Below are 23,664 nucleotides of genomic sequence, written 5' to 3'. Positions count from 1 at the left end.
GAAAAGTGTGAGGAGGAAAGAGCAGCAGAGAGGAGCTGTTATGGGCAGGCCACCAGCCCCTGTTCCCCATCCTCCTGCATCGCTCAGGGTGGGGGCAGATAGAGGAGTCACTGTGAAGGAATGAAGTTTGGGGGGGGGGAAAAGGGTAGGGGATGGTGTTTTCATTTTTGTCTTCATTTCTCAGCATCCAACTTGCTTTTGATTGCCAATAAATTAAATTAATCAAGTCTGTTTTGACTGTGATGGTAACTGGTAAGTGGACTGTCTGTCTTTATCTTGACACACAAGATTTTTTTATTTACTCTCCTTTCTTGTTGAGGAATGGCTGGGTAGGTGCCTGGCAGCCAGCTCAGACCAACCCACCACAATACTCCGCTGATATCTCTTTGTTACTTACAGGACAAAAAACTTAATGGAACCAGTTAGTTTTCACACATCTGGTGTGGTGTACCACTTGTAACCTAACAAAAATGGCATTATTTTAAATTAATTTATAACATGTTTTGTTCATATAAATGATAGCACTAGCATTCATACTTACTTCTGAACTTGAGAATTTAACTACTTTTTACAGCACATAGGGTTATGTTTCAGTCTTCATTATGTGACAATGTTTATCTAGAAATTTACTATGGAAGCCAAACTGTAAGCATCCAAGGCAAGGCTTGCATTTGAAATACCTGTATTAAAAATAGGTCTCTGCGTTCACACAATTAATTTAGCCTGCTGGACAATGGAAAGATATTCTGCACTGCTTACAATTAACATGCGGGATGCAAAATACATACTACTGAATTAAATGATTCCTGGCCCTGATGTCTATTGACACAACAGAGCTCACGTCTACACGTGTAAACTCTTTTCTATGCCAAAGCTAGGTGCCCATCCCATACCACTTACTGCCAGCGGTCCATGGCTGTAAGGCTAGGGGCTTACCAGACTCTTTTTTTTTTTTTTTTTTATAATTATACATATAATAACTTTCAGCCATAATATCTGTGATGAAAGCAAACAGGAAGATATTTCAAGTATCTGGCGTCTGAGCACAACATTTCTGTTACAGGTAGAAATATGACCAGAAATTTTCTGTATGCAAATGTTGTTCTATGTTACCGTCAGTGTTTGTCCTAACCTTCCTGCAAAGTAATCTGTCTGGATACAGATGGAGAGAGAATACAAGGTTAGAGGCAATTGCTACGTTTCCGCCTCCACATTTTAAAAACATCCCTTCCAATCCAAGATAACTATTCCTTCACCTTCGCAAGGAACAGTGATTACTTTGCACTCTCCTTGCACTTCAACTAAAGAAAATCTCAGTAGCCAACTTCATTTTTATCTCCTGTATGGGATTCACCTGCGTGACACCCACCCAAAGGTACTGAGGAAGCCGGCAGAAGTGCTCACCAAGCCACTTTGCACTATTTATCAGCAGTCCTGGCAAACCAGGGAGATCCCAGTTAAGCGGAGGTTAACAAATGTGATGACCATCTGGAAGGAGGATCCAGGGTTTGGAGCACAAGTCTTACAAGGAGTGGCTGAGGTAACTGGGGTTGTTTAGTCTGGGGAAAGGCAGCCTGAGGGGCGACATTATCACTCTCTACAACTACCTGAAAGGAGGTTGTAGAGAGGTGGGGGTCGGTCTCTTCTCTCAAGTCATAGAATGAAGTCTTCTCTCTAGTCGTAGAAGAAGAGGAGAGCTCCTCAGGTTGCATGAGAGGATGTTTACATTAGATATTAGGAAAGATTTCTTCATTGAAAGGGTTGTCAAGCATTAGAACAGGCTGTCCAGGGAAGTGGTGGAGTCACCATCCCTGGAGGTATTTAAAAGATGTTTAGACATGGTGCTGAGGGACACGGTTTAGTGGTGAACTTGGCAGTACTACCAGTTGGATTCAATGATCTTAAAGGTCTTTTCCAACCTAAACGATTCTATGACTCTATATTCCCTCATGACATTTTCCCATTCTTGTGTACTAGAGTGGTCTTATTGTGACTTGCGAGGAAGTGTTTTTTCAGAAAAAGTAGGGGGTCACTTGGCAGAAACAGCCTTCCAGAATCAGCTTTAGCATTGGCTCTGGTAACATTGTTGGACTACTTCTGCAGAAAACTGTGTAAACAGATTATAAAGTCTTTTTTATAGATCTCAGTAACACAGGCTATTGTTTGTTTTAGTTGTATGCGTAATAACAAAACAAATACTTATTAGCGGACAGTATTATCTCTCCTGAACAAGGCACCTATTCCATGATATTCCAAATATCTTATTAAAAAAAAATTAAAAAAAAAAGAATAATCAATATTCATTGATAATCTCTTCCAAAGATATTTCAGCTAAGAATGTAGCTGTAACATTTAAAGTGTGGTGTCTCCCTGCCAAGATATGAAGCGATAAAGATGGTTGAAGTGTTTCAGAATTTTGATGATCAGAACATGTGAAATCAAATTTCACACTTCAACCACTTTAATATTTTTTGGTATATATTTATAATCTAAATACCAATTTTCCATTTTTATTCTTTGTTCAGCAAGAATTAGTCACAAACATCCACTGAAGCTAGAAAGCATAGTGAATGAAATTATTATCCTATTGCAGTCAGGCTTTTTTGTCATTAACTTGTGTGCGTCCAGGATTTTTTCCATTGCCTCCTCATATTCATTTCTTCTTCCTTCTGCTTATTTAGGGTAGGAAATGTATACTCTACGTAAGCATAGTATACAAGTGATTAGTCTAAATATTGAAGAACTTTGACAAAAAAAGACATTTTAGTTTATACTTTCTTAATTTGTTATTTCTATATCTCAAGCACACATTCAGCCTGTAAATATGATGTCGGAAATAATTCAGAATTATAAAGAGATTAATATTTATTTTTAAACATCCATCTGTAGTTTTATTCTTATAGTATGTCTCAATACTTGAACTTAAAAAAAAATAAAATGAGAAAAATGCCAACCAACATTACTGTGTAATTGAATGGTTCACTTACTTGCGTACCCTGTATCACCAAACGGTTCCTAATTAACTATAAAAATAGAAAACACAGATGCTATATGTACTCGCAAAATAAGGCTGATTAAACGCATTCATATCTGAGCGTTGAACCTCTCAACATTTAATTGGATTGACATCTTCCTAAAAGAGATGCACCAGCAGGTGGCTTTTGAAATTGATAGAAGTCTACAACTGCAAATCACTGATCAGAGGCAAGATCCCGCTGACTCTCTTTAGTCCTCTATCAAGACTTACACCGCGTGAATGTTATCATGACTCGTAAGCCCTGGTATACAGCCCACTGTCCATGGGCTTTCCCCAGTACTCAGTTTATGGAAGGAGTTATAATTTATAGTGATAACACATCTGATAATTCCAGTACCAAAGAAGCTACTATTTTTTTCCATCAGAGACGCAGAGGATCTGTTCAGCCGCCCTATAGCCTCAGCTCTAAAAGAAATCACACAGTTTGCAGGAACCGGTTACAAGGTAACTTCCACCATAGATTACGAGTTAGTGGCAACGGGACTGCACCAGGAGAAATGAAGCACAATTTGTGAAGTACATTTATGCTCAGCCACAATCCTATTTCCTCCCCTCAAGCTTGAAGGTGGAACTTTGCTTTTTATATCTATTATAAATCATGTTTCTTTCTATTGCCTGCAAGCTTGCTAGACATTTCCAGAGGCATAAACAGAATCAAACCAAGACGACTGCTTGTGCTGTTAATACAAATGATTTTCCTTTCTCCAAACGCTTTAACTCTTTGTTAACAAGCTCTTAAAAAAATATTCCTTTCTCTCTTCCCAAAAGTAAGAAAATATTTATGATTTATTGTAATATAGCTTAGATTGAAGTTTTTCTGTAATGGAAAAAACTCTTCTGTAAACGCAGCTTGTTTACTTGCTCCTAATACTTTAGACATTGGCTGTCAAATTCACTTATCCCTTCTGTAAAAGTATATAGTAGATAATCTCAGTCAGGATCGGCTCCATTTCTTGCGTGGCTCTCCCACTTCTACTATACCATCAGAAGCAAGAAATAGAAGGTTTTGTTTGCCCCAAACTGGGGTAAAATATACTGAATATTCCTAAGGCATAATTCAGAGGTGAATCTTGCAAGTTTGGGAGAAAATATATTACTCTCTTCAGCTGTGGAGATAGAATGTTCCCAAGCTTGGTACTGTTAATTGTCTTGTAGTTATAAATGACAAGAAAAGTAATTCCATTTCTAGGGCTGTATGGTCATCTACAAGAACAGTACGTTCAGTTCCTTAACAGCAATGAAAGAACTGAAATAATGACAAACTGGAAAAAAAAAAAAAAAGATAGACAAAAAAAGTTCCTTAGAGCTCTACCCTTATGAAAAGAGCATAGGTTTGATCGGGTCTGAAAGTTCCCCGTGTTCAGATTTTTTTTGTCTGCTTGTTTCAGTCCCTTGTATACACGGTTTGCCAAAGGTTTTTCAACCTTTCATCCAAACTGAACTGTAATTACTGGAAATATTGCTTACAGTTATACAGCTTTATAAAAAAAAACCAAAAACCCTAATGTACTCCTGTTTTTATAAGAACATCAATCTACCACAAAATGAACACAGTTGCAGTGTAAAAGACAGAAAATGAAGTTTGCAAGGAGCATCAGGAGGAGAAAAAAATATTTTAAAAGCAGATTTAACCTGTCTGTTCCAAACTCCATTTAGAGGTCATAAGTATCTAGCTTCTCTAATCTAACGGTGCAAGTGTAAAATGCAGACAGAAGGAAAATTTCAAGAACAGGACACTTTTTTTACTTTATCAAAGAGTTTTTCTTGTAGCTACTTTCCAGCTGTAATTAATTATTTACCTTGTCCTTCACAGTTCAGGAAAAACAACCCTTGCAATTTTCATTATCTAAAGAAATTACCGAGATGACAGAGTTACCTTGTGCCAGGGCTTTTCTTTCCCAAAGGGAGCCAATAATGCCACATATTTCCCCCTGAGCTGTGTTCTATAGCAGGGCACAGAAATGCTAGCTGCAGACAGAGGTCATGACAGCTGCTTTAGATAGAAAGTCCATGCAGGAGTTTTCACTGAAACTATTTCTTTATGTAAATTTACAGAGTTGAGGCACTGCATACAGTAAATGGCCATTTATGCTAAGTTTCTTGAGAAAACTTTCTAAATGCTTCTATTGCTTATTCACAGCCAGCCAGACGGCTTAACTTTCAGAGAACACTCCAAAAGCACACAGGTGTCAACCTCAGTGTAAAAACAGTTTTAGTACTGCAGGTAAAGTAATTTTTACACCACAAAACCAGCCCAAACAACAATTAGTACCACCTAAAAAAAAAAATCTAATGTGGGGGTTGCTTTCTCCCTAAACCCTTTCTTAGTCATTTATGGTAATCGCAGAACAAGAACAATGGAACATTACCTTGCTTTACCTGGAAACAGCCTCTTCTCTCTGAGAACTCTCAGGGGAACAGGTTACTCTATCGTGCTGTGCACTGGAGGCCTTGGAAAAAAACACAAGAAGAGACTCAGCAAGTCACGTGTTTCCTCAGGAACCTTCCTTTCTGTTTGAACTGCTGGGTTATCTGTGCTCTGCTGATAAAATTCATCTGAATAAGATGCTTGTTGTTTGGTAAATTGCCTGATAAAGGAGTGGGTTCAGCTGGCCTTTCATTTCTTCATTAGCCAGTTGCTGGGTGATACCAGGTCAGGCAGCCTCCCCAGGCAGCTGGTACGGCAAAACACCTGGAATTAAACCCAACAGCACATTCAGAGAAGGAAGAAAGGATTTTTCTGTTGAAATCCACCTTAACAAATACTTTTCTGTTTCACCATCCACATTTTTGTCCAGTATTTTGTCAACCTCCGTAGTTTATTTCATAATCCCATTCAGGTATGCATCATTTGAACAGACTCAGTTTACATGCAAACTTACATTTACGCATCTCTAAACCTTTATTGTATTTTTTTATGATGATGGTGTACAGAAAGCATCCATTGTAATGCTTTTATTTTTCACAAAATAACCCTATATTCGACAACATCCAATACTGTTCTTATCCTTGAGATGTAGATTAAAAGAGGATTTTCAATGCTTTAGAAAATACAAGGGAAAAAAAAGGCCAGGTATTCAGAAAGATGCAAAACTTATTTTGAGATTCTGTGCAGAGAAAGTGATGTGGTATGCAAAGAGCAGAAATAAAAAACAGCAAATTGTGTGATTTTGGTTGAAATGTCTTCGTTTCAGATTGAAAGCACTGCCTTTGCTTTTACAGAAAAAAAAGGTTGCAATGGTAATGATTTAATGCTGCTAGTATGAAACAGTCAGAACCTCACAAATGGCCAGAGCCAAGCTGAAGTTAATGCTAAAGCTTAAGCACTGCAAGACTTAATTTTTGAGAAAATGTTGGGGGGTTTGCCCCTTGCTTGTTTTTTTTTTTTTATTTTATTTTTCTTTTCCAATCAAGCACATAGGAGAGAATAGTTAAGGCATATTGAACAAGAGACTCAAAGATTTCTCTTCAGTGGTGTTCAGCTGGCTACTTTTAAAGGGAAATTAGTAGGTATTCCTTTCATCCATAAGTTAAATGGGGCCCTATCGTCTATAGCATATGGGCACCTGCATATGTCAATAGGCAGGAATCACATTTTCTGAGAGGTAGCAAGTTAGATGCCTAACGACTACTGATTTCAGCCCACTGATCTGGCAAGCCCCTAGAGAGTAGCAGAAAAACGGGGAACGTATCAAAGACTTTTCTTTAAACCTAGGATTTAGAAGGGAACATGACCACTAGAACATGAAACCTTCCCTCCAGATCATTAGTCTGTACCTCTCAGTACACAAATAAAACCCCACAGACATTCCCTTTTACATTTCTCCCACACGTCTCACTGTCAGAAGGAAAGAAAGCAAGGTTACGCTCGAAGTTCACCTTTCATCTATCAAATTGTTTACCCTTCCAGTACCTTTCTGCGCCTTTAGGCATTCATACTGAAAAAATGGGGTTTGTCATGATATACTGATGTAAAAGTAAATGAGAAAGAATGGATTTACCAGTCTAGATTAACTAAAATTTTCCACTGAAAAGACACTGCATTTTCATCTGCCATAAAAGTTGAGTGCATCTTACCTATCTGGATACCAGTTAAGCATCTGAGATAGTGCCACGCTGGTGAAAATTGGATAAGGTTGAGATATTCGGTTTTGTGGAGAATTGGAAAGCAAGAAATATGAAAAAGCATGTTGAAGAGCAGAAGAACAAGCTTGGGGAAGGTTTATGAGTAGATCTTTTCTAGAACTGGTCATGAGGTTAATCTTTTTAATACGCTTTCTGATGTCCTTGGCACAAAGTGGAGGAGTGGGTTAATGAGATTCTCTGATTAAAAAGAATTGGAGTTGTTGTCCGTACAGAAAAGAATTGGAAAGTCTCTTCCATATAGGAAAAATTGGATGACCTTGAGGATGGTATTAACAGAAATGAAGTGAAATTCAATAGCTTGTGAACTTAAGGCTAAACAACAGGAATTGATGCCACAATCCAGAGGGTGAGTCTGAAATAGCAGAGGAAAAGAACATGGGTAAATATATCTGTTACAGGATGACTAGAAACCACCGATGCGAGAAAGTTCAGAAAAACGGCAAAGATAATCTAAAAATGTTTCAAGCTTTATATTTTTAGGAAAGAAAGAGAATTTTTAATGTCACTATAAAAGACCTTAAGGTCTTACTCTCACCCACAATACTGTTTATATCAAGTTATATCATTCTGTTTCAAGAGGAATTAACTTGAAATAAAACAGATAAGAAATTCAACCAAGAGTACTACAAAGCCTGTTTTAGGAGTGGGTGTTAAAGGAGCCTAGGCCTTTCCACCCTAGTAAATTGAAGGCTGAGAAAGGAATATGATTGCACCCTCTAAATATATCAGAAAAAGAAACATACAGAAGGAAAGAAGCTACAGGACAATGTCAACGCAGGAACAAATGGATATATTGGTCATTAATAAATTTAGCTTGGAAATTAGAAGACTGTTTCTAGCCAGACAACAGTGAATTTATGAAACAACATTTCAATAGAATTAGTGGGGAAAAAACAATCTAAGCATTAAAAATTTTCTTGATCTTTTTAGTGAAAAGAATTGTATGATATGGTTGTCCATGATAGGAAAGGACTGGATTATCTATTATAGGAAAGGACACTTGGAATATCCTTTTCAATAAACTCCAATCTACTAGGCTACTTTGACCATGATAATGCTGCTTCTCTTCTTTTCAAAATATTGAATCGCTACTATAGTCTTTTGAACCCTTAAAAGAAAAACTGACACCAGTCAAAACATATATTCAAAAGAATTCTAAAAACAACACACAGAAATCTGCTAATAAAAACAGAATGCTGCCCTCCTGAGGGAGGGTATGAGATTGCAAAATTGTGGGGCATTGTGATGGGGTAACCTTGGCTGGCCACCAGGTGCCCGCCAAGCTGGTCTGTCATTCCCTCTCCTCAGCTGGACAAGGGACGATGAAATATGATGAAAGGCTCGTGGGTCAAGGTAAGGACAGGGAGTTCACTCAGCAACTACTGTCATGGGCAAAACAGACTGGACTTGGGGAACTTAATTTATTGCCAATTAACACCAGAGTAGGGTAATGAGAAATAAAACCTAAATGATAAAATGCCTTTCCCCCCACCCCTCCCTTCTCCCCAGGTTCAACTTCACTCCCAGTTTCTCTGCTTCCTCCTCCTGAACAGGACAGGGGGACAGGGAATGGGCGCTGCAGTCAGTTCATCACAGGTTGTCTCTGCTGCTCCTTCCAACTCGCATTCTTCCCCTGCTCCAGCATGGGGATTCATCCACGGGAGACAGTCCTGCACAAATTTCTCCAAAGTGGGCCCTTCCCATGGCCTACAGTTCTTCATGAACTGCTCCAGTGTGGGTTCTTTCCATGGGGTGCAGACTGCTCCGTTGGGAACCCTCTGCGAGGTCACAGGTCCTGCCAGAAGACCTGCTCCAGTGTGTGCTCCTCTCTCCATGGGGCCACAGGTCCTGCCAGGAGCCTGCTCCAGCGCAGGGTTCCCACGGGTTCACAGCGTTCTTCAGGCATACACCCACTCCAGTGCGCGGTCCTCCAAGGGCTGCAGGTAGATATATGCTCCGCTGTGGAGGTCTATGGGCTGCATGGGGACAACCTGCCTCACCATGGTTGTCATCACGGGCTGAAGGGAAATCTCTGCCTGCTGCCTGGAGCACCTCCTCCCCCTCCTTCTTCACCGACCTTGGTGTCTGCAGAGTTCTTTCTCGCACTTATTCTCACTCCTTTCTTCCGGCTGCTGTTGCACAGCAGTTTTTACCCCTTCTTAAATACGCTATCACAGAGGTGCTACCACCGTCACTGATGGGCTTGGCCTTGGCCAGCAGCAGGTCTGTCTTGGATTGGCTGCAACTGTCTGTGTCGGACGTGAGGGAAGCTTCTAGCATCCTCTCACAGAAGTCACCTCTGTAGGCCCCCCACTACCAAAATCTTCCCACGTAAACTCAATACAGACATGTTAATATTTGCACATTCCGATGCTGGGATCTAATTCTTATGAAACATAAACATGCAAATTTTTTTTGCCATTGATATACAGCAATTAAAGATAGATACATTGCAATGGGAATATGCATAGCGTGAATTTCTGCTTGAGCAGAAACAGCTGTTGATGTCATGGCATTCAAAGGAGATATGCCTTACGACAAACGGCATGAAGACTGATCAGTCAGCTTCAGAGAAAGTCCTCGTCGGGGTTTACCAGATACATAATCAGGAGGACATCAAATAGCAAGATATGCAGCAACTTCCAATTTTCACAGGAATAACTACAATCTGGGAGGTGTATTTCATCATGTGTGACAAACAGTAAATTTTCCATTAATAATCAAACTGACATTTAAATGTTCAGAATTAGCTTTTAAGTTAATCTTCTTTGAGACGTATCCATGTATCTCTGTTGTAATTATAGCACATTTGCCTCATTTAATTGATGCTTTTAATCTAAAAGGTTATGTTTTAAAACACATTCCCCTAAAACACATACTAGGAATGAATTATTGGCAAGACAGCAAAATTGTTCTGAGAACCATAAATCAACAGAGCATTAAAGGTACTGGGCACTGATATTTATTTTAGGATAGAGTAACTAAACGTTACCTCTGATGATATGTCTAAGCCCTCTAATAATTGGTCTGTTTTCCAAAAGTTATGCAGGTGCTACAGATGAGTACTAAGGAAAACCAGCACTTCCAAGAAAAAAGAAGTCTCCCCCATATTTACTTTACTCAAACAGAATTGGAGCTAACTGATCAAAACCAACTGTAAAAACCTCTCACTGTTTGTTCAGTCTTACTTATGCTTAGACACTGAGGCATAGGAGAGTGATTTTCACCACGCTTTTTATAAGTCTTGTTCAAATTCAGTGGGATATTATTCTCAAACCAAGACTCCATTAAAAACGAAATTTTGGAAACATTGTATCAATAAAACCAGCTGAAAAGAGTACTTCATAGAATCATGGTCTGGTAAGGTTGGAAGGGACCTCTGCCCTCATGTAGTCCACCATCCCTGCTCGCACAGGGTCAAATAGAGCTGCTTGCCCAGGACCATGTTGGCTTTTGAATCTCCAAGATGGGAGACTTCACAACATCCCAAGGCAACTTGTTTCAGTGCTCGGTCACCCTCACAGTAAAATGTGTTCCCTGGTGTTCGGGCGGAGCCTCCTGTATTTCACATTGTGCACATTGCTTCTTGTCCTGTCACTGAGCACCAGCGAAAAGAGCCTGATTCCATCTTCTTTGTACCCTCCCATCGGGTATTTGTATACATTGGTAAGATCCCCTTGAGCCTTGTCTTCTCCAGGCTGAACAATCCCAGCTCACTCAGTCTTTCCTCATAGGACAGATGCTCCAGTCCCTTCATCATCTTTGTGGCCCTTCATTGGACTCTCTCCACTATGTCCATGTCTCTCTTGTACTGGGGAGCCCAGAACTTGACACAACACTCCAGCTGTGGCCTCACTAGCAGTGAATAAAGGGGCAGGATCGCCTTCCTCGACTTGCTGGCAACACTTCTGATGCAACCAGGATACCATTACCTTTCTTTGCTGCAAGGGCACATTGCTGGCTCATGTTCAACCAGGTGTCTACCAGGACCCCCAGGCCCATTTTCTGCAAAGCTGCTTTCCACCTGATCAGCCCCCCAGCGTACACTAGTGCCTGAGGTGGTTGTTCCTTCCCACCTGCAGGACTTTGCACTTCCCCTTGTTGAACTACATGATTGATTCTACTCGTGTGCCCCAGTTGTGCATTGGATAGATTATACATGAGATCCATCAAGGGTAAAAGTATTGGTATGTCTTTCTGATCAAAATAAGAGAGATACTGTGGTTTCAGTGATAGAATAGAGAATAGGATACCTATATTACTAGCTTAGAAATGAACAGAGAATCAAAATTAAATATTATAGTAATAAACAGAGAAAGATTGTCGAGATTAGAAATCCCTTTCACATGCAGGGGAAAAGGTAGATGAATCTTACTGCCCACTATGCTAGGCTGAATTTCTAACTTCAGCAATAAGAATTTTTTTTTCCCTTCCTTGGGCATTCTTAGCACTTTATAATTAAGATGAATACTTACTAGATCAGATAATAGTGTGAATAAAAAGAAAGAAACATTCAGCCTTGTCTACCCAAACTGTGCTACCCCCTATATAATATTAAATACTACACATTTTCCTCTCTACAAAGATTTACTGGTGCTCATGAGTATCCCCTCCTGCTGCTCATCTGCCTAGTAGAACTACATACTTTTCACTTTTAAATGCACCCTAGGTGTTTCCATCTTCTTCTTTAGACAGTTTCAGCGATAAGGGGATACTGAAGTACAAAATGTCTTAGGAGGTGTTGAATGAAGATTTTAGACAGAGCATAAGGATTGAAGAAAGCAACACAGAAAACAAAAGAAAAAAAATAAATCCTTCTTACAAAAGTATTGAACATTATTATAACAAAACACAGCTTTTTTGAAAAAAAGAAAAGTATATTTAGAACAATTTAATTAAATTATAGCAGTGTGCTAAGTAGAAGACTGATTGTCTTTCTGAAAAGGGGTGAGCTATCTAAATGGAAATCTGAATGTACCGGCAGAAAGATTTTTACAGATAAATTTCAGAAACTTAATTGAATAAAATGAATGAATATACTGTATTTGACTGTACTGTCAAAGCCAGACACTCAAAAAATCACAAGCCATGCACAACAAACCATGAGTCTGTTTAAAATAAAACCAAACAACTTATTAATTTTAAGACATCTCATAGATTGGATTATTTTTCATTTCCCACCTGATTTGAATGTGTAAGAATAATAATCTCGGGATTTTCTCCACAACCTGAAGGGCAAAGGACTAGATAAAATCTTAAGAATTGATAACATTTTGAATCTCTTTACATGCAATATTTTATTTAAAACCTTACTTCTCATGAACAAGTTAAGAATTTGGTTCAACAAATTTCTTCCAAGAGATGAAGCTTTAAATGAAACACCGAAAAGCATGAGACTCAAGATAAAATCATAGCAGAAGTCATGACAACACTGATTTAACAAAACCTTGACCTTTTTCTGTGCCCCACAGTGGTATTACAGTATCTAAAGGTTCAACTGAAAGCTTGTAAAGAATTTACGAATATTGTTTTTCTTATTAATGTCATGTGAAAACAAATTTGTTGAGGGAAATGAAACCGTTTTTAGGAAAACCAGGTGTTACAAGGCTGATCTGGCAGATAGATTATATGCAGTTTTTGTTGTCATCAAGTGGGATTGGGAGAAAAATTGAAAATCTTAAAAACTGCAATATTCAAAATGGGTGTGGGGAGCTTGTGCTGAAAAAAAAAAAACAGCTTTTTTTTTTACTATGGTCTTGACATCCTATCTCTCTTTTTTTTTTTTTTTTCCTAAATAAGCTAGCTCATTAAAGGATCTGAACCGTTTATCAACCATGCCCTGCTCTTTTCTGAAAATAAAACTCAGTGTGTAACAAACCTAGAGTCAAATATGTGTTTTTTTCTTCTCTCCAAAAAGAAAAGCCCTCTTGTCAGATGAATATTTTCTGTTCCTTCTCTGTGAGGATTTCAATTTATTAATTAGATAAGACTGCAATGGAGATAATTTATGTATTGAACAGCATAATTCTTTGGAAACAAGATACAGCTGACATTTAAATAACAATAAATTATAACAATAATAAGCAAAATTCTAGTCTGTGGAAGTCAAATGGCCTTTTCTTGCTAATTGTGACAGTAATTGATTTTTTTTTCTACATGATTGTTCAGAAGAACCCCTGTGTACACAAGTCCCAGAGAAACCGTTTTAAATGCAGATCATTGGTCTGGATTTGATAAGTGAAGGAAATTACTATAAACTCAAGAGGTATTTTTTAACTATCCTAGGGAGGGCTCTATAGAGCCTGCTGCTCTATACTGAAATTCGAGACAGTAATTTATTACTCTGAAAAGCAAATGTGCTCTCCTCAAGCCATAGGTTGTCCATTCACTATCTGTTCCTTGTCAGAGCCACTTATAAATACAGGAACAGGCTTCACACACTATGAATATCAGGGACCAGCCTGACTTCTGCAGCTGAATGGGATATACACAACACCAAGAACTGCTTGAATTTAGGCACTGAATGATTTATTTGCATACGTACCACTGTTTAGCTATTTTTTCTTCTGGAGAATTAAGAACACATAAAAATGTGCTCTTTACCCGAATCCACTTTAAATGCTAGTCAAGCTTAAAATGAAAATGAGACATTTTATTTTAGCGAGGTTGTGTCAACTTCTTGATTGCAAAACTGGGCAGGATGTTACAGAAGAAAAGTATAAAAGAAGAAAATACATCGTGTCATTTAATCCTAGTATCCAACACCTTGTTTTAGATGCCATTTATGATTTCTTCGTTTAATAACAGCTGTAAAAGCCAAGATAATTATCTAGGTTCACTCTACCTCTAGGCAGTGCCTTTCAGAAACAAACTTTATTTCAAGGTTAGAGGACCTTCTCACCTCCTTTGATGAGAGTGCCTATGAGAAGGCTGTGCTGCTCTCTTTCTTCCAAATAAATCATCTTCCCTTTCTCCCCCACGTTTTTACACTCAACTTGAAGTGGTATTGCCGTGCAACACACATGCAGACACTTCTATTCTCTTTCCCTAGACCTCGGTTTACAAACCTAACTTGTTCTTTACTCAGCGTATCCTCCTAGATTAAATGATTTTTCTTCTAGTCCTGAACTTTTTTCAAAGCTGCTGCTACTTTTTAAATGCATATTACTGAAAAGCAGTCACTCTACCTTCCATCTTATCAAACTTGCAATCTCTGGTGACCTCACCATAGAGACCACACCAAATATGTTAATGGTAATAGACTTTGTTAGTCTTCTGAACTTCTTCAGGCACAAACGTCTGATAAATTTAAGTGAGATATACCTCAGTAGTATCCTACTACTACTTAAACACGCGTTCTAACTTTTCAAGACACAGGGGGCGGAAAAAGTCAGAATGGCATAAAACAACAACTGCAGTTCCATTAGGTATGAATTACCCATTACTGGATAGCTGTAAGGGACTTTATTTAGGAGAGGCTACCAGTCAGCTGAAAAAAAAAACAGAAGAAACCAGACACAGAAAAAAGATCAAAAGGCTAAAAAACAAAGCTGATGTGAAGAGTCTGAATAAGGAGGAAGAACAAAATGGAAATAAACCAGACGTGACAGGAACATTTCAATCAGCAGTGCAGGAGGTTTTCAGAATGGTGAAATGGCTTTACTGGTGAGGTTTGGACTATATCTATTGTTTTTTATTTTTTTTCTTTTCCTGGAAGCAACATAAGCGGTAACATGGAGAGGAGGAGAAAGTATCATCAGTCATCTGGTTCCTTTAATTCCATGAACAGTGGAAGTGGGCTTTCCCTGCCTATTTTCCCCATTATGCTTTATGTGACTTCATACATAAACTTTTTTAAACTTTAATTATATATATATATGACAAATGTATCGATACACAGTACTGCAAAACTTAAAAGTTAAGTAATTTGTGTTGAGTAGGACTGTGTACTTATAATTTTAGTGTGCTTCCACAATATTAGAAAATTAATTAGCAATCTGCCCCTTGAAAATATTGAGTTAATGCTGCCAGGAAGTATCAACCTTTAAGAAAATGAGAACATATTTTTAAGTATGTAGTGATAATTTAGAACATCTACCAATGAACCCTCTCAAAGGCTTTACAAGCAGTACCAAATTTAGAATCTCCAAAGCCTTCCAGACTACAGAAATATAATTATATCTGGTTTTAAAACAAATTAAAACAAAGAGATTAATTGACATACCAAGTCCTGAAGAAGTCTCAGGCTGGCATGGGGAAACTTAAGTCTCTTATTTTTTTAACTCCTTTGCCTTGATTCTTGACTGTTTTAGGAGTATGCAATTCCCACATTCACAGCTCTTATCTGCCTGAATAAATTAAATGGCTCCCAATTAAAGACAAAAAAAGATCTAAGAATTTTCTAAATTGCCCATCAGTAGTATATAAGAGCTTCCCAGAAAATGAGACTTGTATAACTTATAAGCCAAATGAGCTATACAGTCTTCAGCTCTTTTTCCTACTATGCTCATAAGTAGTTGTGTCTTGATTTCAGATTTTATTTTCAGTAATTTCCATCTGTGTGACAAAACAGACACTAGAGGCATAGCAGCACAAAGGCAAAATGCTGGTATTGCTACCAATCTTAATCTCACTGGCCCTCACAACTATGGGTAATTGCCATGGCTGTTCCCATTAAAAATAGCTTTAATGATGGTGAATGAATGTCTGATATGTTATATTTAATATCTTAGCTGATGGCTTAATATGCAAAACCAGGTTCTTCAAAGTTTGCTCAACTTTGGAACTATTGGAAACACTCCAGATGCATGGGCAATTAAGTATTGTTGGGCAACTGATTTAGGAATCAGGAAAAATAATAAATGAATAAAATACTAGATGCAAAGCAAATATTATTTTATATAAGTTATGACCAGTTCTAAGATTAAGATATCTTTTGCAAACTCTCTGTGATTTAGATTTAGGTATCACAGCTTTCAAGAATGCTAATATATTTTAGTGGTGTGGCAATTTTTGCATTCATAATTAGTAACAATCTTTATGCACTTAGCACATCTTGAGAACAATACATTTTGATATTTTGTTTAAAATGCTTTAAACAATTTTGCATTGAATATATAGCCTCTTGCACCAGATTTGCTTTTCTGCAATTATAGAATCATAGAATAGAATCATATAATCGTTTAGGTTGGAAAAGACCTTTACAAGCATCAAGTCCAACAATCAACGTAACACTGTCAAAACCATCACTAAACCATGTCCCTAGGCGACACATCTACACATCTTTTAAATACCTCCACAGATGGGGACTCCACCACTCCCCTGGGCAGCCTGTTCCAATGTTTAACAACCCTTCCAGTGAAGAAACTTTCCCTAATATCCGATCTAGACCTCCTCTGGTGCAACTTGAGGCCATTCCTCTTGTCCTATCACTTGTTACTTGGGAGAAGAGACTGACCCCCACCTCGCTACAGCCTCCTTTTGGGTAGTTGTAGAGAGTAATGAGGTCTCCCCTCAGCCTCCTTTTCTCCAGGCTAAACAACCCCAGTTCCCTCAGCTGCTCCTCATAAGGCTTGTTCTCCAGACCCCTCCCCAGCTTTGTTGCCCTTCTTTGGACATGCTCCAGTGTCTTAATGTGTTTCTTGTAGTGAGGGGTCCAAAATTGACAACAGTACTCGAGGTGGGGCCTCACAGCTGCCAAGTACTTTGATTCCCAAGTCCTGCTAGCCACATTGTTTCTGATACAAGCCAGGATGCTGTTGGCCTTCTTGGCCACCTGGGCACACTGATGGCTCATATTCAGCTGGATGTTGACCAGCACCCCAGGTCCTTTTCTGCAAGGCATCTTTCCAGCCACTCTTTCCCAAGCCTGTAGCGCTGCATGGGGTTGTTGTGACCCAAGTGTAGGACCTGACACTTGGCCTTGTTGAACCTCATACCATTGGCCTCAGCCCATCAATCCAGCCTGTCCAGATCCCTCTGTGGAGCCTTCCTACTCTCAAGCAGATCAACACTCCCACCCAACTTGGTGTTGTCTGCAAACTTACTGAGGGTGTACTTGATCTCCTCGTCTGGGTCGTTGATAAAGATATTAAACAGAACTGGCCCCACTACTGACCCCTGGGGAACACCACTTGTGACCAGCCGCCAACTGGATTTAAATTCATTCATCACAACTCTTTGGGCCCAGTCATCCAGTCAGTCTTCTACTCAGCAAAGAGTACACCCATGCAAGCCATGAGCAGCCAGTTTTTCTGGGAGAACACTGGCAAACGGTGTCGAAGGCTTTCCTGAAGTCCAGGTAGGCAACATCCACAGCCTTTCCCTCATCTGCCAAGTGGGTCACCTTGTCATAGAAGGAGATCGGGTTAATCAAGCAGGACCTGCCTTTCATAAACCCATGCTGACTGGGCGTGAGCTCAATTATGTAAATATTCACAGGGAGATGTGTTTATTCATACCAGTAAATCCTTAATTCACTGGATTTTGTAAATAAGCCAAGATAATATTGGAACTACAGAATCTTCAGCTTGTGGGGTCAAAAGTCCTGACTGGATGATTTTTTACTGACAGCAGCATGTGTATGGTAGAATTTCTTTTTTTTTCCTAAATCATGTTGAATCAGAAAAGTTTGTTTGCTGATAGATTTCCACTGGAGGAGATGAACAGTGGGAACTCAATTATTCAGAGGTCTTCATATTCCTGAGGACTAGAACGTGAATGCAGATGTCAGGATTTGTTGACCCAAATCTTCCATTTCTGGACAAGAAGAGGTCAGCAAGGCTTTCTAAAAACAGGTCAAGTTTTCTACAAGGGAATTGAAAGATTACATTCCTAGACATACAAACAAGATTTTAACACAGAAATAATACATTGAACTTTCTTTTAAAGGGGAACAAATCTTTGACTGAATAAAGAGTCATGGCTATGTGTTTTAAGCCATGTTTGTAGTACTAATTAATTAATACAGATACTATAGACAATGTTTCCCAAACTTTTGATACCTGAGGCACATGCTTTTCTATGTTAAAGCTGATGGCATGTGACAGATACCCCTGAGCAGTCCTGACTGTCCAATACAGCTATGACCAGCTGCTGGACCTGTCATGCATGATATTCTGCTCCCCGGGGTCCCTCACTCTTGCCAGGCTATTTAGACTGGTTGCAGGGCAGAATGCGCTGTCCATCACACTACATCTGTTGGGAATTTTTACCTTAAGGCATCGGAAAAACAAGTAGGAAAACAAATTTAAAAACTTTAACTTATTATTTTATTCACAAACTCAGAGAGAAATCCTGGCCATGCTGAAAATAACAAGAGCATATCCTTTGATCTCCATTCTTTACAATCTTACACTTATTGCACGAGCTGAAGCCCAGAGATGACAAGCAAACATAGCATCCAAGTGAAAGAGAAGAGAGAAACCACAGTGTATGAATACACAGTGTGAAGTACGAGAAGTATCGCTGCTTATCTTCTCCTCCTTTCCCTCCCTTGGAAGGAGTGCTTGGAGTCTTATTCTGCATCTGATACTGTTTTGGTGCTTTCCATGTCAGAAACTGGAACAAGTCATCCTCTCTCCTAGCCCGTTCCCAAAATACTAAGTAATATATTTGGTCTCTTTCTTAATAACATATTCTAACTCTATGAATATTGAATTCTTAGCAAAACACTAATATGGTTTCAAAAGGGGAGTAGACTGAACCTGCCTCAGTGTTGGTTATCACGTGTGATTAAGGGAATCTTTGAAAAGAAATATGGATTTGTTTTCCTCTGAACAGAATTAAGAGCAAGATCCAATCGTCTCCTTCCTGACCAAGTTCTGTAGCCAGCAAAATATTTTGCATCATCTTCTTTTCCTCAGAGAAAATTCTCAAATGTTTCAATTCAAAGGGAGACTAATTTCTCAAAAACTGATTCAGATTTACCCTGAGAAGCTATTTCAGACCACACTGCTTGGAAAAGAGATGTCTAGCTCTGGATCCTGATCAGACTGAGACATGAGCTATGGAAAGAGCTGATCAGCATGCTCAAGACGGAAGAACAGTTTATATTTAGAGAAAGAAATGTACACGCACCAGGGAACATGAAAATATTAGGTCTCTGTAAGAACTAGGGCTACTCTGGGACATAGTCACAATTGAAGAAGGAACTCGGAGATCATCAAGTTAACTTTTAGTTAAGAGTATTTAACAACAAATATTTTTAATGTTTTTATTAGTTAAGCTTATTCTGTGGAGTTTTAAACACAACATATTGAACGGGCACTGTATGTGACAATGGGCACAAACTGAAACATTGGAGTTTCTATCTGAACATCAGGAAACACCTTTCTAGTGTGAGGGTGACTGAGCAGTGGCACAGGTTGCCCAGAGGTTTTGGAGCCACCCACCTTGGAAATATGCAAAAGCCATGTGGACATCGTTCTGGGCAACTGGCTCTAAAGTGGCCTTGCTTGAGCAGGAGGGTTGGACTGGATGACCTCCAGATATCCTTTCCAACCTCAACCATCTTGTGATTCTGTGACTCGCTTACAGAGTTACATGCACAGCTGCCTCCTGTAATGCCACAGAACAATGCATCTGTACACCAAGGTTTTGAAATCATACAAAAGAGGTCAACTGTAATGACCCTCTACTAGAACTCAAACCTGATGGATAGTGGAATAATTTCCATGTCTAACCTTCTGGTATAATTTTTGGAAAAAACAGGGAAATTTAAATTATTACAGTTTCCATATTGGAAGGGATTCTAGTTGCTATGAACTACAGAGAAACCAACGCCAAGGTACTATGAATTGCTTTTAAAGGACAGTTTGCCAAGATGTTCTAACAGTATTAAGAAAATAACGGGCTGCAGGTTTCTTCAAAAGCAAGAATGGGAACTCCTGTAATGAAATTTGTGGCTAAAATGACTCTATCTTGATTTATACTTTGTAAACACTATTACGAAGTACCATTGTCAAAGTATTGAGCAGGCATGTTTTTTGTGATCCTTAATGAAATTAATACTTCAAGCACAACAAAATAAACACAGTATCATACAACCTAGGATTTCCTAGAGCAATTGCCTGATACTGGAAAGGGAAATATTACAGTGGGAATATTTTTTTTAAAGGAGGTCATTAAATGCCATATTACATACGCTAAAAGTAATTGAAATGAAATCAGTATCTTTGAAAATCAGAGCATTCTTGAATGCTTTTTAACTACTGCTATCCTTTGAAATACAGTAATAATTGCTGCTAAGAAAACAGAGGTAGCAGGAGACAAATGCAAAGTCCACGGTCCAACTTAATGTTAAAAACAGATGATGAGGAATTTGTAAGAGGGTAACCAGGGCACTCCTGATATCTACAAATGGAGAATCAGGACAGCATTATAAGCTTATCTGGAAATCTGATTTCCGTTGTGAACCACAGTCTGCTAGGAACTCACCAGCAGAAACAAGGGCAAAACTGAAGTCTCGTGGCCACCATTATGGTTTCCTAATAGACAACAGACAATTCACAGAATGGTATTCCAAGATGATAGAGCACATTTGCTACAGGAACCTAAAGGTATAGCATATATCAAGCAATCAGGATTTTCAAAGCACGAGATCATATAATATATATCCCAAGTAAAACACCAAATGTTTACATTTTAGTGAAGTTTCAGCACTCCTCCTGTGCAGTTACTAATATATTTAAATGAAAAAAACTATATATGTAAAGCAACAACAACAACAACAACAAAAAAGGGTCAGTTTAGTTATTTCTTTTGGATTTCTAAGCAAGGTGCATCTTGGATATATCTTAGTGCAAAGGCAGCAATGTGAAATTGTTTCTCAAACTTTTGAAAGATAGCAGTCATGGTTTTGAAGGGACCATTATAGTGAGTGATTGAATGATCAACTCTGACAGTAGAGTAAATCAAAATCATCAGTCAGATATGAAGCAGTGCAACTTCTGTAATTTTTCTTACACAAAATGAGTAAAAAGTATAGCCCAAGCCTTACAGTTTCTGAAGCTCATAAAAGTTCACTGGGTTTGGCATGTCTGGAATTTCAGGTTTCAGTCCTGCCAATGTATTATAATCAAAGAATGTCTATGTATATACACTATAGGTAGGGGTTTCTTTGTGTGGGTTTGGTTATTGTTTTTGAGTTTGGTTTTGTGTTTGGGCTTTTTTTTTTTTTTTTTCAAAAAAAAGGGGGCAAATTGTTTGACTTGTTAGATTAAATTATTTATGTCGCTCTCATTTGTATTGCTCTGATTAAGTCAAACCATAGTGCTTTACTTCCCTTGGAGCTTGGGGAAATATCACCTGAAGCACAATTTTAATTCACAGATACCCCACCTAACAGCGTGTAATACTGTCACTGCCCTCACTCATGATACGCAGAATTAAATTGCTGAAGAGAACAATGGATGCAATAGTGAGGCAAATAAGATTGCTTTCGTCCATGTAAACACTACAGATGTTTTGCTGACTACAGCCACCACAGTAAATTACTGTGCGCAAGGATTATAATGATGGTGATTAAGAACATTTTCAATACAGCTCCAAGATTAATATGACATTCACAGAAGCAGAATTCCTGTATCTCTAACAAATATAATGGCCTAGTTGCTAGATATAGTGAAGAACTGTGTATGAAGGGTGAGAGAAAGAAGAATAGAGCTAAGAGAAATATGCAGCTTGCCAAAAATGACCAGGACCTTTAGTTGCCCAGGAACAGCCCTGCAAAGACAATATGAAAACTTTGTATTATATTCATTATCCGAGGATTTATCAAAGAGTGAGTGACTTGCATTCGCTTCAGCAGAAAATCAAATGTCAATTTCCAATGAGAGCCAGTCTTCTGGGGTAGCTGCTTAAATGGAAAATAAGAAGAAAGAGTACTCAATCATTTTAATAACTCTTTCGTTATTTTGCCATTTATGTGGCAATGAAGCTGAAGAAACAATGCCATGGGCCAGTCCTTCCCCCAGTCAGCCTGCAACCTACTTCTTAGCCCTCCAAAGCAGGACGTGCGAACTGCTGTAATGAGTGAGTGTAACAAGGCAAGTGCCGGGACCACAGCCTGAGCTTACAGGTCCCTTCATTGTGAGTATGCATTTGTGCAATACTCTATCGAGCAACGTTAAACAAAACAACTGCTTCCAGAGTTAAGATACAGGAGAACAAATCAAAAGCTGTCTTAGCCTGCGGAGGCACGTCTCATCCATTTTCAAGCAGCATTAGCTGTTAATAACGTCTGCTAATAATTTCTAGTGCAAAAGTGTAAGCTACCTTGGGGCTGACTGTGGCAAGAAAACTAAAGTTAAAAAAAAATATAGAGAAGGATAGGTAGAAAAGGGTAGAGATAGAAAATATCTTGAGAAAAAAAAAAAAAAAACAAAACAAACCAAACTAATAATAATAATAATATAATTAAAAAAAAAAAAAGCAACAAAAATGTTCCCACCCACCCCCCCCCCAAAAAAAAAAGAAACCTAACCCCCCTGATTTCCCAGCTGAGTGCTCTAGGGTAATAATGAACTTAGCAGGAATTTATCAATGCAATAATTACAATTTTTTATTGAGCCATTTAAAAAATTAAAAAAAATAAAAGCTCTTACTTGCTGCTATAACTGGGACACCTGTTCTGCACTGAGCTAAATACAGACTGCTAAAACATGTACTTTGGCTCACAAATCCATTAGAAACAGAGTTTGGTACTGTTGGCCTGTTCAGAGAGCACAAGGTAAGGTTTCAGGCTTTTGGAGTGATCACAACACAAATATATACTAGTGTGATAATACAGACACATTCAGTTTACTTGCAAATACTGATGTAGGGTGATGTAGGATGAGCGTTAAAGAAATAAAACCACAAGAACCGCAATTCCTTTGCCTCCCTTCCAAACAATACCATTTAAAAAAAAAAGAAAAAAATCTTTTTGTTCTCTCTGGACCCAGGATCCCTTCTTTCTGTGATACAAACTGAAGAGAAAAGGCAAACACTTACTAGCAGAAAAAATAAACCAGAATTTAATCTTAGGTACACTTTGGAACTCCTATTCAGCTTTGGGACCAGACTTCAGATTTTAAACACTGGTTTGCTACTCTGCAAAATCCTCTGGACTTTGAAGGAGTTTTGTCTTAGGACAGAAAGCCTTCAATATCTAACATAATATTTAGACTTGAAGTATAATATAAAACAATTGTGAAAATATTTGTTTCTGTATCATTTAAAGCAATAATTTTTCAATATTTTTTCAATATTATTCTAATGTGAATACATTGTACTATATAGGGATGGTGAAGAACATAAGGAAATTGAATGGAGAATTTTTTGCCATCTCATTCTGGTTCAGACAATTCTTTGGCAATGAGTTTGCTTCAATGTTTTTTGTCAAGGCACTGACAAAGGGACTTTGAACATAAATTGGTGGCAGTAGTTTAGTTAGATTATACTAAACATATTGATTTATGCTTCTGTCTGAAATCCTTGGA

Source organism: Vanellus vanellus (genome assembly GCF_965231255.1).
Source record: "Vanellus vanellus genome assembly, chromosome: 1".
Taxonomy (NCBI): Eukaryota; Metazoa; Chordata; class Aves; order Charadriiformes; family Charadriidae; genus Vanellus; species Vanellus vanellus.
The sequence above is the reverse complement of the archived record's forward strand: the minus strand, read 5'-3'. Positions refer to the sequence as shown.